Genomic DNA, 12207 nt, shown 5'->3' with positions numbered 1-12207 from the left:
TGGGTATTTTTTACTTCGTTTTCATCAATGCTATATCTTGAATTAAGAAGCAAGATAGCTGGATCAAGTGGGATGTCTTCTGCTGTCATCTTCTTTATTTCTTCCAACACTTGGGACCAGAAGTTTTTAATCGCTGTGCAGGTCCACCAACAGCGGAAGAAATCACTTTTGGATCCGCATCCTTTCCAACACTTGATATGTTTCAGTCTAACCAATGGATTGGATCCAAAGGTGCACTGCCCGCGCATGTCCCTTTTAGAAACTCTGGAAGTCAGACTTTTGTGCAAGTCTGGGGATTCTCCTAAACTGTAGCTGTGACTTGGCCCCACTGTGTGGATTTGTGTGTCCCTCACTACAGGGGGCCAGCCCTTGACTGTTACAGAGAAAAACTTTCTCTGTGGCTTCTGTCCTGTCATTCCAGTACGTGGGGCAGCCTCTGGGAGAAGAGCAAGCTGGATGCAGAGAACAAAAAAAAAAAGAATACAGCCATCACCACATCAGCAAGCTGGCCTCAGTGAGGTGATGGTAGTTTTGCTTCCCTTTCTCCACAGCCAAGTCGCCCTCCTCTGGGCACTGTGGAGACCTGGCTCTCTCACCCGACCTGCTGTGCCTCATGCTGAGGAAAGAGGCCAGGGAGCCCTTCCCGTCAGTCTAGATACACAAGGGTTGGCTGGGATTCAATTTGCCATAAGCAGGGCTATTTTTGGGCAGGAACGCACAGGAACGGAGTTCCGGCTGGCTCCTGAGTTGGCCACGCCCAGCAGGACCTCATTAGCATAATAGGCCACACCCAACAGCAGAAACTCATTACAATTGGCTACATTAGGGATGTGTGGCCTAACATGCAAAGACGTTCCTGCTACAAAAAAGCCCTGGGTTTTGACAACAAAGTAAACAGAATAAGAAGCAAAAGGTGGGTGTGGTTGGATGACCACTCTTCTGGTAACATGTGGGGTGTAGCCTAATATGCTAATGAGCTATGCTGTCAAGGGTGTGGTCTAATATGGTAATAGGTTTCTGCTGTTGGGTGTGGCCTATTATGCTAATGAGTTCCTGCTGGGCTTTTTCTACCAAAAAAGCCCTGGCCATAAGTAAACTGATGGAGGGCCAGAACCCTACCTATCTTACTTCATTGTATGTGTTTGGTGGGGCAGCAACAGAGGACATACAATAGTCACGAGGCTTTCCATGAGCGTGACTGCTTTGAGGCTTCTGTTGCCCCAGTGGGGTGTGTTTACTGGGAGGCACTGCCTGCTTTGCTCACTACTCATTCCACACTGTTTTGAGCTTCAACCTTTCCAAGTTATTTTTGACCTAATGTGTTTTTAACCTAATGTGTTATCAGTGTTTGTGCTGAACCTGGTTGCCGACGGGCTCCACTTATTTATTGATTTGATTTGATTTGCATCCCGCCCTCCCTGCCAACGCAGGCTCAGGGCGGCTTACGCACAATATGTTAAAACAACTAAAACACAGAATTAAATAAAACCACAACAGTATAATAATAAAACATATCATAAAGTGCTAGTACAATTCATAGACGATGGCGGCATTCACGGCATCCAAAGTAGTCCGCTACCGTCGTAGTTTGGATTTTAACAGGCTGTTGATCACAATGTTTCAGTTGGTGTTGGTACTGGGACCAGGGCCTCAGTGTTGGAGGGGGTGGCTCCCTAATCGAAGGCCTGGTGGAAGAGCTCCGTTTTACAGGCCCTGTGGAACTGTAAGAGGTCCCGCAGGGACCCAATGTCATCCAGGAGCTCATTCCACTAGTGTGGAGCCACCACTGAGAAGGCCCTGGCCCTCATCACAGCCAGCCCAGCTTTTTTAGGGCCTGGAAGGCCCAGATGGTTTTGGGACCCCGATCGTAGTGCTTTCTGGGGAACATTTTGGGAAAGGCGGTCCCTTAGGTATGTAGGTCCCTGACCATATAGGGCCTTAAAGGTAAGAACCACCACCTTGAACCGAATTTGGTATGCTTCAGGCAGCCAGTGCAGTGCTTTTAGCGCAGGCTGAATGTGTTCCTGCATAGGGAGACCCAACAACAGCTCGGCTGCTGCATTCTGCACCAGCTGCAGCTTCCAGGTTTGGGACAAGGGCAACCCCATGCAGAGAGCATTACAGTAATCCAGTCTTGAGGGGACCATTGCATGGATCACTGTTGCCAGGTCATTGTGTTCAAGGAAGGGAACCAACTGCCTAATCAGCCACAGATGATAAAAGGCTGACTTGGCAGTAGCTGCTACCGTGGCCTCCATCGTTAAGGAGGCATCCAGGAGCACTCCCAGACTCCTAACCTCCGGTGCTGGCACCAACGGTGCCCCATCAAAGGTCGGGAGTGGGATCCCAATCCTTGGTCTGCTCCGACTCAAGCACAGGACCTCCATCTTTGTCGGATTCAATTTCAGTCAACTCATTCTAAGCCAGCCAGCCACAGCTTTCAACGCCAGGTCCAGATCTTCCAGACTAGAGTTTGACTGGCCGTCCAACAACAGATAGAGCTGGGTGTCATCCGCATATTGGTGACAACCCAGTCCGTGACTCTGGGCAATCTGGGCAAGAGGGCACATATAGATGTTGAATAACATTGGGGAGAGCACCGCTCCTTGGGGCACTCCGCAGATCAGCGGGTGCCTTCCAGACAGCTGTTCCCCAATGGCCACCCTTTGTCCCCGACCCTGAAGGAACGAGGACAGCTACTGCAAGGCAAACCCCTGAATCCCAGTGTCGGCGAGGCGGTGGATTAGTAGTTGGTGGTCGACCGTGTCGAACATTGCCGACAGGTCCAACAACAACAACACTGCTGAACCACCCTGTCCCGGTTCCGGGATCCTGGGACGGAACCCACACCCCTCAGGGACCCCAACGACCACCAACTCACCCAGGAGACCCACAGACCAGGAACACCTCGCAATGCCGGACCCTGTCAGCGCCGCCGGGGCACAACAGCCTGGGCCAGCCCGACCACGAAGCAAGGAGCCTCGAGGAGCAGCAGGAGAGGCTGACAGCGACCGGAAGCTGACAACGAACACGCGAATGCACGAGACCCTGCACGCCATATGGAGCATATGCAGCAGAGGTCCATCAGTGGCTATTAGCCACAAGGTATAGATAGGGGCTCTGGGGCAAGGGATGCTCTGTCTTCTTGGTGCTAGGGGGGGGGGTCAACAGTAGGAGGGCTTCTAATGTCCTGGCCCCACTGGTGGACCTCCTGATGGCACCTGGTATTTCTGGCCACTGTGTGACACAGAGTGTTGGGCTGGATGGGCCTTTGGCCTGATCCAACATTGGCGTCTCTTATGTTCTTATGCCAATCCGACCACATCCAGGCCATAGGGACGGTATCGGAGCTTATCATAGCGGGCAGGGCTGAGAGGAATCACAGGGAGGCGGGGCTGGGAGACGGTGCTGGGAGAGGGAGCTGGGTATAAAGGAGAGGGAACATAAGAACATACATACATAAGAACATAAGAGATGCCAATGTTGGATCAGGCCAAAGGCCCATCCAGCCCAACACTCTGCCCAGAGTCCCTATCTATACCTTGTGGCTAATAGCCACTGATGGACCTCTGCTCCATATGCTTATCTAATTCCCTTTTGAAGCCGTCCATGCTTGTAGCTGCCACTATTTCCTGTGGCAGTGAATTCCAAGTGTTAATCACTCTTTGGGTGAAGAAGTACTTCCTTTTATCTGTTCTAACCCGACCGCTCAGCAATTTCATGGAGTGCCCACGAGTTCTTGTATTGTGAGAAAGGGAGAAAAGTACCTCTTTCTCTACCTGCTCTATCCCATGCATAATCTTATAAACCTCAATCATGTCACCCCTCAGTCGTCGTTTCTCCAAGCTAAAGAGCCCTAAGCGCCTTAACCTTTCCTCATAGGGAAAGTGTTCCAACCCTTTTATCATTCGTGTTGCCCTTTTCTGCACTTTTTCCAAAGCTATAATATCCTTTTTAAGGTGTGGTGACCAGAATTGCACACAGTATTCCAGATGAGGTCGCACCATTGATTTATATAGCGGCATTATGATATTGGCTGATCTGTTTACAATACCCTTCCTAATAATCCCCAGCATAGCATTGGCCTTCTTTATTGCAGTTACACACTGTCTCGACATTTTCAGTGAGTTATCTACTACAACTCCAAGATCTCCAAGGGAAGCAAAGGGGCCGGGGAGGAAGGACGTGCTCGAAACTGCCTGACGCTGGCAGAGAGAGAAAGAGTCCAGGGAGGACGCTGAGAAGCTGGGAAGCCGATGCACGAAGGTAGAGGGACCGATGGAGTGCCATTAAACTCCGTCCCCTACCCATCTGAGTCCCCAACGCTCTCCTTCTTCTTTTACAAGCCTCAACTTCCAGAGCCGTTGAACCTCCCCCGCCTTGCAACGCCACGGCCATGGGAGGTGCTACACCCGGAGTCCAGGGTGGGCTTGACACACCCCGATCCAGATGCCTCCGTAGATCATCTGTGAGGGCGACCAGTACCGTCTCTGTCCCGTGGTCTGGTCAGAAACCGGAATGGGAGGGGGTCTAACTTACCTGCGTGGCTGCATTCAGAAACAGCAGATCAACCTCTCCCCTTATTTTAATTCTATTAACAGGGGTTCTCCCAACGTTTTCACTTCTAGAGGATTCCTGAGCCAGACATCACTGGCTTTGAATGTGTTGGCCAGGTTTGTGGTGTCAGGGACAGGGTTGGAGTCCTTCTGGGCTACCTTTTGCCCCGGTCACCAGCGGACTCCCTTCTGAGGCTGCCAGAGGCAGTGTCTGAGTGGACACTGCATTTCCCTAGACTGTAGGGTTGCCAAGTCCATCTTCCACCCCCAGCAGGGAACTTTGGGGGCGTTCCTGGAGGGGGCGGGGCATCCCCGACGTGCAACGTGATGACGTCATGTTGGGGACGTCTGCCGCCGCCCCCCACCCACCCGCCCGTGCGCCGGATCTCCAGAAACAGCAGTTCCCTGCACTTAAAGGAGCCGGCGTTTCCCCTTTAAGAGCAGCTGCGTTTCCCTTTTAAGAGCACGAAGCTGGCATTTCCCTGCAAGCTTGCGGAGATCCGGCTTGGGAGGAAACACGGGTTCCACACACTTAAAGGGAGAGAGACGGGTGGCTGTGGGTGTTGGGGGCAGGGCTTCCCCCGCCGGCCATCTGGCCGGAAGCGGGTAGAACCCCCCCCAAAAAATGGGGGACCCCTGGCAAACCGGGTGGTTTGGCAACCCTACTAGACTGTTGGTCTTGGAGACCTTTAATGTCCATGCTGAGACTTCCTTACTTGGTGAGGCCTCAAAGTTTACGCTGGTCACCTAGTTCTTTTTCGTATCTGTCATATTCCACTGGATTCATAGTGTGGGCAGGTTTTGTCTTGCTTATGTTACTTAAGCATATGGGATGAACTACTGTCCCCATATGATGCCCAGGAACACCACTGTGCTTGCTGATGTGTTTCCTGGTCCCCATTTGCTGCTTCCTGTCTAGGGAATAAAATCCAAATGGTCCAAAATGGAACAGAAAAAGAGCAGGGAGCTTCAAGTTGCTTCCTACCAGCCGATTAACTAGCAAAATTCTGATTTCATCCTAGGAAGGTATCTCAACTCTCTTAAATTGCTCATTTGGGAATCTCTCTGTGTGGCTGCAGACCAAATTCTCCCCTTTCTTTGGAAAATGAAACCAAACAGCCTTTATTTCCCAAACCCAAGAGCCAACCCTGATTTTCCTTCATTTCTCAGGTGCAAGAGGTTCTTTAGAAGAGTCCAGGATGCCTTTGGAAACGGCTCCATCTGTCATAGGCAGGACCGGATTTAGACTTGCTGAGGCCCTAAGCTATACAAAACCCAGAGGCCCCCTACTGTTTTAAATTACATCAGCTGGTCTCAGAAAAATTTAAAATATATACGCCTTTTTAATATTTGAAATCATTTTTTATATTGTGTTTTTATTTGAGACCCCAGCAGATTGCGAGGCCCTAAGCTGTAGCTTATTTAGCTTATGTGTAAATCCGGCACTGGTCATAGGAGGACACTTGGCTTGGAACATCCCAACGTTTTGTGACTGGCCTTATCCCCTATGGCAGCCATTTTGTGATTGGCCCCACTTTATGGATGCCATCTTGTGATGGCACCCTCCATCCCTTCTCAAAATTCTAAAAGTGCCCACCGCCTTAGCAAGGTTGGGGACCCATGAACTAGATGATGTGTCCCATAATCTTGCAAAGTTGAAAGTAGTTGGGAGAACATCCCCTTCTCCAGTTCCAGTTTTTTCACCCATGGCATGAGTAGGGTTGCCAAGTCCGAAGCGATGCTGGAGCGGGGGACTCCAGTGCTGCTTTGGGAGTGCGCGCGCTAAGCGCGTCGCGCCGCAACCACGTCACCCAGAAGTTACGTGACCACGCCGGGCACGCTGGGGGCGGGGCCAAGACCATCCGAGGGGAAACCATAGAGTTTTCCCTCAGATGACCGTGGGCCCCCCCACCGCGCCCGACGCGATCGCGTCACCTCCGGGTGACGTTCACGTCACGTGCTTTGGGGGTGGGGTTCCCCCCGGGCCCCGATCCACCGGCGGCGGGTAACAGGCCTCTGGGGTGGGGGTTTCCTCGCCCCCCAGGGGGACATGGCAAGCCTAGGCATAGCAATCTTTATACCGCTTTTTAGATAAACATGACAAATACTTCTGCTAATTTGGTATGTTGATTAAAATGTCCTTGTAGAATTGTTGCATGAAACTTTTAGCTAGTGGCTGCTGGGAAGCTGCCTACCATAACAGGCTTAAATGGATTTCCTGTTAACATGGCTTCCTGAGAGCAAACTTCCTTCTATTGTAAATACTCTGGCCCACAGAAAACATTTTCCTGTGAAGGAAGTGTATACAGAGAACTTATTTTAAATGTGTTTAGATTGGATGTTCATATCGATGAGGCATTATTTTAGAGAAGTGATTTTGGCTTGAGGTAAGGGGGGACGGTAGAAAGATTTTTTAAAATTAATTTGTAAAAGTGATTCAATATTGATTGGAAAATCCCCATTTCCCCCAATGTTTGTTTTCTATACAGTATGAATTGTATAATGCCTGCGTAGCTCTGGACCAGTTCTAGCATTTCACTTTTCCCCCTCAGGTAGACTTCTGTGAAGAGATTTCACACACATATTTGCCAACAGAAAAGTCAAGTTGCGACTGTAGTTTTCCCGAGTAGCTCAGTAAGCTCGATCCTGCCAGATGCTGACCTGAATAGAAACATTTGCATGATTTGTCTGTGTAAATTTTCTGTAATTTTTTTTCAGTTTCTCACCTCTCCCTCAAGGCAACGTACAGGGAGTCTCTCCTTCAGGCCTAGACAAGCAGCAGGCCCCTGGAGCTTCGGCAAGGTTACTACTACGCCTACACCCTATAGCTTTTTTGCTATGGTCTTACCATTTCTTAACTATGTGGCTGCCTCGGGGATCTTTTTAAATTAAAAATCTAAGGCGTAACTATATAAAATAAATAAAATAAGTAATATATCTACACGTGGGTATTTGTGGATCTCTTTAAAGGGTGAATTCATGAACTCAGATCATGACATTGAGAAGCATCCTACATGTACATAAGAAGATGAGGGAAGTTGGCCAGGGTCCGGCATACCTGAGGGACTGGCATACCTGAGGGACCGCCTTTCCTCATATAGGCTCCAAAGAGCACTTCGGTCGGGGTCACAACACCGCCTAGTGACCCCGGGCCCTAAAGAGGCCAGGCTAGCTACCACGAGGGCCAGGTCCTTTTCGGTGGCGGCTCCTACCTGGTGGAATGAGCTCCCGGAGGAGATCGGGGCTCTACGGGACCTTTTACAGTTCCGCAGGGCCTGCAAGACGGAGCTCTTCCACCAGGCTTTTGAGTAGGAGCCGCCGCCACCACTACCACCACCGCGTAACTGCGGAGCAGGACCGCCGGGTTGGGCCGATGGAGTAACTAGAACATCGCGGCCCATGGCGTCCCCCCCCCTTGTGATCTTCTGACCTCCTCCTGATATGCAATGGGGAGTGTGTAATTTCAGTCTTTCATGTATCCTGTTGTGCATTCTTAGCTTCAGTTGTTTTAATCTGTTTGTTTTATTGCACTTTGTGCCTTGTAAGCCGCCCTGAGCCTGCGTGCGGGGAGGGTGGGATATAAATGGATTGAAATAAAAATAAAATAAATAAGTTGATGTTTTTATCCTTCTTAACTACCTCGTCTGTTGAGTTCAGCTTGGTTTTATGCAATATTCTGTACGTTGGAATCCTTATTCCTGGAGTGCAAGTACTGGGTGGGTACTCCACCCAAGTTCTTAGGCTAAGCATGTGCTCAGGAGATACCTTTTATTTATTCTAACTATGTGTAAGAGGAGAAAGGGGTGTGGTTAAAAAGCATGTCGCATATTTTTGCTGCTAGTCAAAGGTTAGAAGAAATATTTGCCCTCATTCTGAGAGTAAGGCTGGGAAAGAGAAAGACTTCAGGAATCCTGCCCAAACCATGTGGACTTTGGCACAGTTGTGAGCTACGTAATACCGGTTAAATTTCAGAAAAGTCTTTTAAAATTATCAAGGTTCAGGACTTTACAAAAAGAGATCTGGCTGTGCCATTCTCAAAGCCTATTGCAACATGGGAAGGTGCTTCTAGGCCAGGGGTCCCCCACCTTTTAAAGCCTGCAAGCATCTTTGGAGTTCTGACACAACATGGTGGACGTGGCCACAAAATGGCTGCCACAGGAGGCGGAGCCAGCTTTACAATGGCTGCTGCATCTTGCCTTCAGTCACACAGCAAAGATCCTTGTGCTGTGGTGGCAGCTGTTGCCAAAGCAACATTTTTTAAAATTTGCACAGTCAATCAAGTCTCCAATAGCCTATCAAAAGTCCTACCCGGACCTACCCTCCATGTTGGGGACCCCTGCTCTGGGCCATCTGCTCTGAATCTTGATGCCCCTTTTAGTGGTTAACATAAGAACATAAGAGATGCCAATGTTGGATCAGGCCAAAGGCCCATCCAGTCCAACACTCTGTATCACACAGTGGCCAGAAATACCAGTGCCATCAGGAGGTCCACCAGTGGGGCCAGGACATTAGAAGCCCTCCCACTGTTGACCCCCCCCCAATCACCAAGATGACAGAGCATCACTTGCCCCAGAGTCCCTATCTATACCTTGTGGCTAATAGCCACTGATGGACCTCTGCTCCATATCTATATATCTAATGGCCAATTTGCCCCCTGAGTGCGGATCGCTAAATCAGCGCTCCGGGGGCACTTGGGGGGGGGGAGGTTTGTGCACACGTGGGCCAGTCCCCACGTGTGCACAAAAATCGAAAGAGTTGAAAAAAATTTCGGGGGGATGTTTAAATCCCCCCGAAAGTGACAGAGCGTCCCCTGCGCATGCGCAGGGAACGCTCTGTAGCTGGCCTCGCCGCTGCGCCGCCTCCTCCTCCTCGGAGTCGTGCGGCTGGGGTGGGGAACCGGCCTCGCCGCCACCGCCGAGCCCGGCAAAGGGGGGAAGAAGGACCGGCCTCTCCGCCGCCGCCTCGGAGCCAGGCGGCCGGGTGGCCAGGCGGGGGGGAGGACCGGCCTCGCCTCAGCCGGGTCGGAGCCGGGCGGGGTGGGGGGTAGAGGACCGGCCTCGCCGCCGCCGCCTCGGGGAGATTGAGGGGGGGATGGAGGAGACGGAGCTCTTCTCCCCCCCGCGAGTATCGTGGGTCCCCCTCTTGTGCTTATCTAATTCTCTTTTGAAGCCGTCCATGCTTGTAGCCGCCACCACTTCCTGTGGCAGTGAATTCCAAGTGTTAATCACTCTTTGGGTGAAGAAGTACTTCCTCTTATCCGTTCTAACCCAACCGCTCAGCAATTTCATGGAGTGCCCACGAGTTCTTGTATTGTGAGAAAGGGAGAAAAGTACCTCTTTCTCTACCTGCTCTTTCCCATGCATAATCTTATAAACCTCAATCATGTCACCCCTCAGTTGTCGTTTCTCCAAGCTAAAGAGCCCTAAGTGCCTTAACCTTTCCTTATAGGGAAAGTGTTCCAACCATTTTATCATTCGAGTTGCCCTTTTCTGCACTTTTTCCAAAGCTATAATATCCTTTTTAAGGCGTGGTGACCAGAATTGCACACAGTATTCCAAATAAGATCACACCATTGATTTATATATTCTTTGGTCTATAGTGGAGAAAGTAGACGGTTTCCCCCCCCCCAGCAGTGGAGGAACTATGAACTCTGGTACTGCATCAAATTCCTGGGTGGAGAGGCACCCTGTTCTTTTATTCTAGCTATGTGTAGGACAAGAACTGCAGGTTGGGGGAACTAGTGTTTTTTTTTTTAAGTTACATACTTTGGATGTTTTTAAACACCATGTAGTACTAGTGCCAAGTGTTCCCTCTAAGCTGAATGAGTGTGAGTTAGCTCACAATTTTTAGTCTCCAACTCACACATTTTTGTCTTAGCTCAGGAAGGATGGCTCCAGAGGAATCTAATTTTTGCAGTAGCTCACAACGTTAATGCCAGTAGCTCACAAAGTGGAATTGTTGCTCACAAGACTCCACAGCTTAGAGGGAGCAGTCTATAAGTCTACAGTACCTGCAGCCCAGTGCTGAATGTAAAACTGCTGTGGGGACATTCACCATGTAACTGCTATGATTCTTGGTTGGTTTTCTCAAAACTAGAAATGTTATGATTCCTAGAATAAGCACTAATTTTAGATCAATTGTTTAAAATGTTTTCTGCGCACAAAATTTGCACACCTCTGAAACTCAGCCATTTCACAATGGATATTTCTGAACTCTGGCCAGAATACGCCCTTTACAGATTTCAGACTGAGGGGGACAAACTGGCTAGATTTTATGAGGACTAGAAATTTCGTGTCTTATATTGATGGAATGTTGTTACTCTCATGGCCTCATAATCCGATCCTTGTTAAAGCGGTTCTGTGTTATAGGGTAGAAGCTCAAATGAGGCTGTAAAGAGGTGGGGGGAAATATTTCATAGTGTGGGGAGGCATTGGGCTGTAGCTGGGAATGGGCTGTGGCTGGCATCCAAACTGGAGCAGGGTTTTTTGTTTTTAGCATCCACAGGCTGTCATCCCCTGGGAGTTCACACTTTCCCTTGCTTTGCTGTGATCTTTCCCAAACCTGGTTTTGAATTATCTTTTTGGAAATTAAGTTGAGAAAGGACAGATCAGAGAAGCGGAGATCTGTAAAAATAAAAACCTGGGTAGGAACGAGATGGCATGCTGGAAGGGGTCCGCATAAGGGACACAGAAGAAATGTACTTTTTTGGTGATGGAAAGGAAAGCGCAGCGACACGATTTGGTTTGCGGAAGAAGAGGAAGAAGGTGAATGGAACTACAGGGCTGTACGTGCCTCAGACAAACAGAAGGTGTGGGACTCCTAGAAGACTATAGGGTGTGATCACACCGCAACATCTGGCAAGCGTAGCGCACCTGTGGCCAACCTGTGGCGTGCCGCCAAAGCTGCACAGTTAAAAAGTATCTCAACAAATGTACTAGCAAATGGTTTGCCACGGGCTGCCGACGGAATCGTTCCGTGTGATCGCACCGGCGTGCGGCTCCCCCCTCCGGCTGTCCTCCTTGAAGCACACGCACTGACGGACGAAACCACGGTGTGCCGCCGTCACATCTGGTCGCGTTCTGGCAGGTCTAATTGAGCCGGTGCAAAGAGCCCCCCTCGCGTTATCTGGCCCGTGTGACCGGGGCCATCTTGATATTTTTGGGCCTTCATTGTCTGTTCTTCAATTTGTCTAAACTGCTCAATCAGTTCCTTCTTTTCACGTTCTGTCCTCTCCATTTCTCAGAGTGATTCCCAGCTGTTCATATCTTTACATCCCACCAATCACTGTGTCAAAGAACACCCCCCACACACACCATGATAAGCAAAGAACCCACTTTCTCAGAGGACGTTTATATTTTCACAGGCATTCTGTCACTATATTTATCATCTATGGTTTTACAAACATTACAAATTTGAGTAGTATTTTGGGGGTAATTCTTATTGCTACGGTTTTAATGGATAATCCCTGGCGAGTAGGGTTTGCAGGAAGTGGCACATCGAAAACCCTTGTTGGTGGGCAGGGGGAATGGAGGAGGAGGACTAGGGGAAACACCTGATGTCCAAGGTTATTACTAACTAGCATGCCAAAAGTTCACAAATGGATCATCCCTGGCAAGTAGGGTCGAAGGGAGGTCGAAGGGGGTCCATGGAG

The sequence above is a fragment of the Gekko japonicus genome, unplaced genomic scaffold (assembly GCF_001447785.1).
Source record: "Gekko japonicus isolate JY-2015 unplaced genomic scaffold, Gekko_japonicus_V1.1 scaffold1230, whole genome shotgun sequence".
NCBI classification, from domain to species: domain Eukaryota; kingdom Metazoa; phylum Chordata; class Lepidosauria; order Squamata; family Gekkonidae; genus Gekko; species Gekko japonicus.
The sequence above is the reverse complement of the archived record's forward strand: the minus strand, read 5'-3'. Positions refer to the sequence as shown.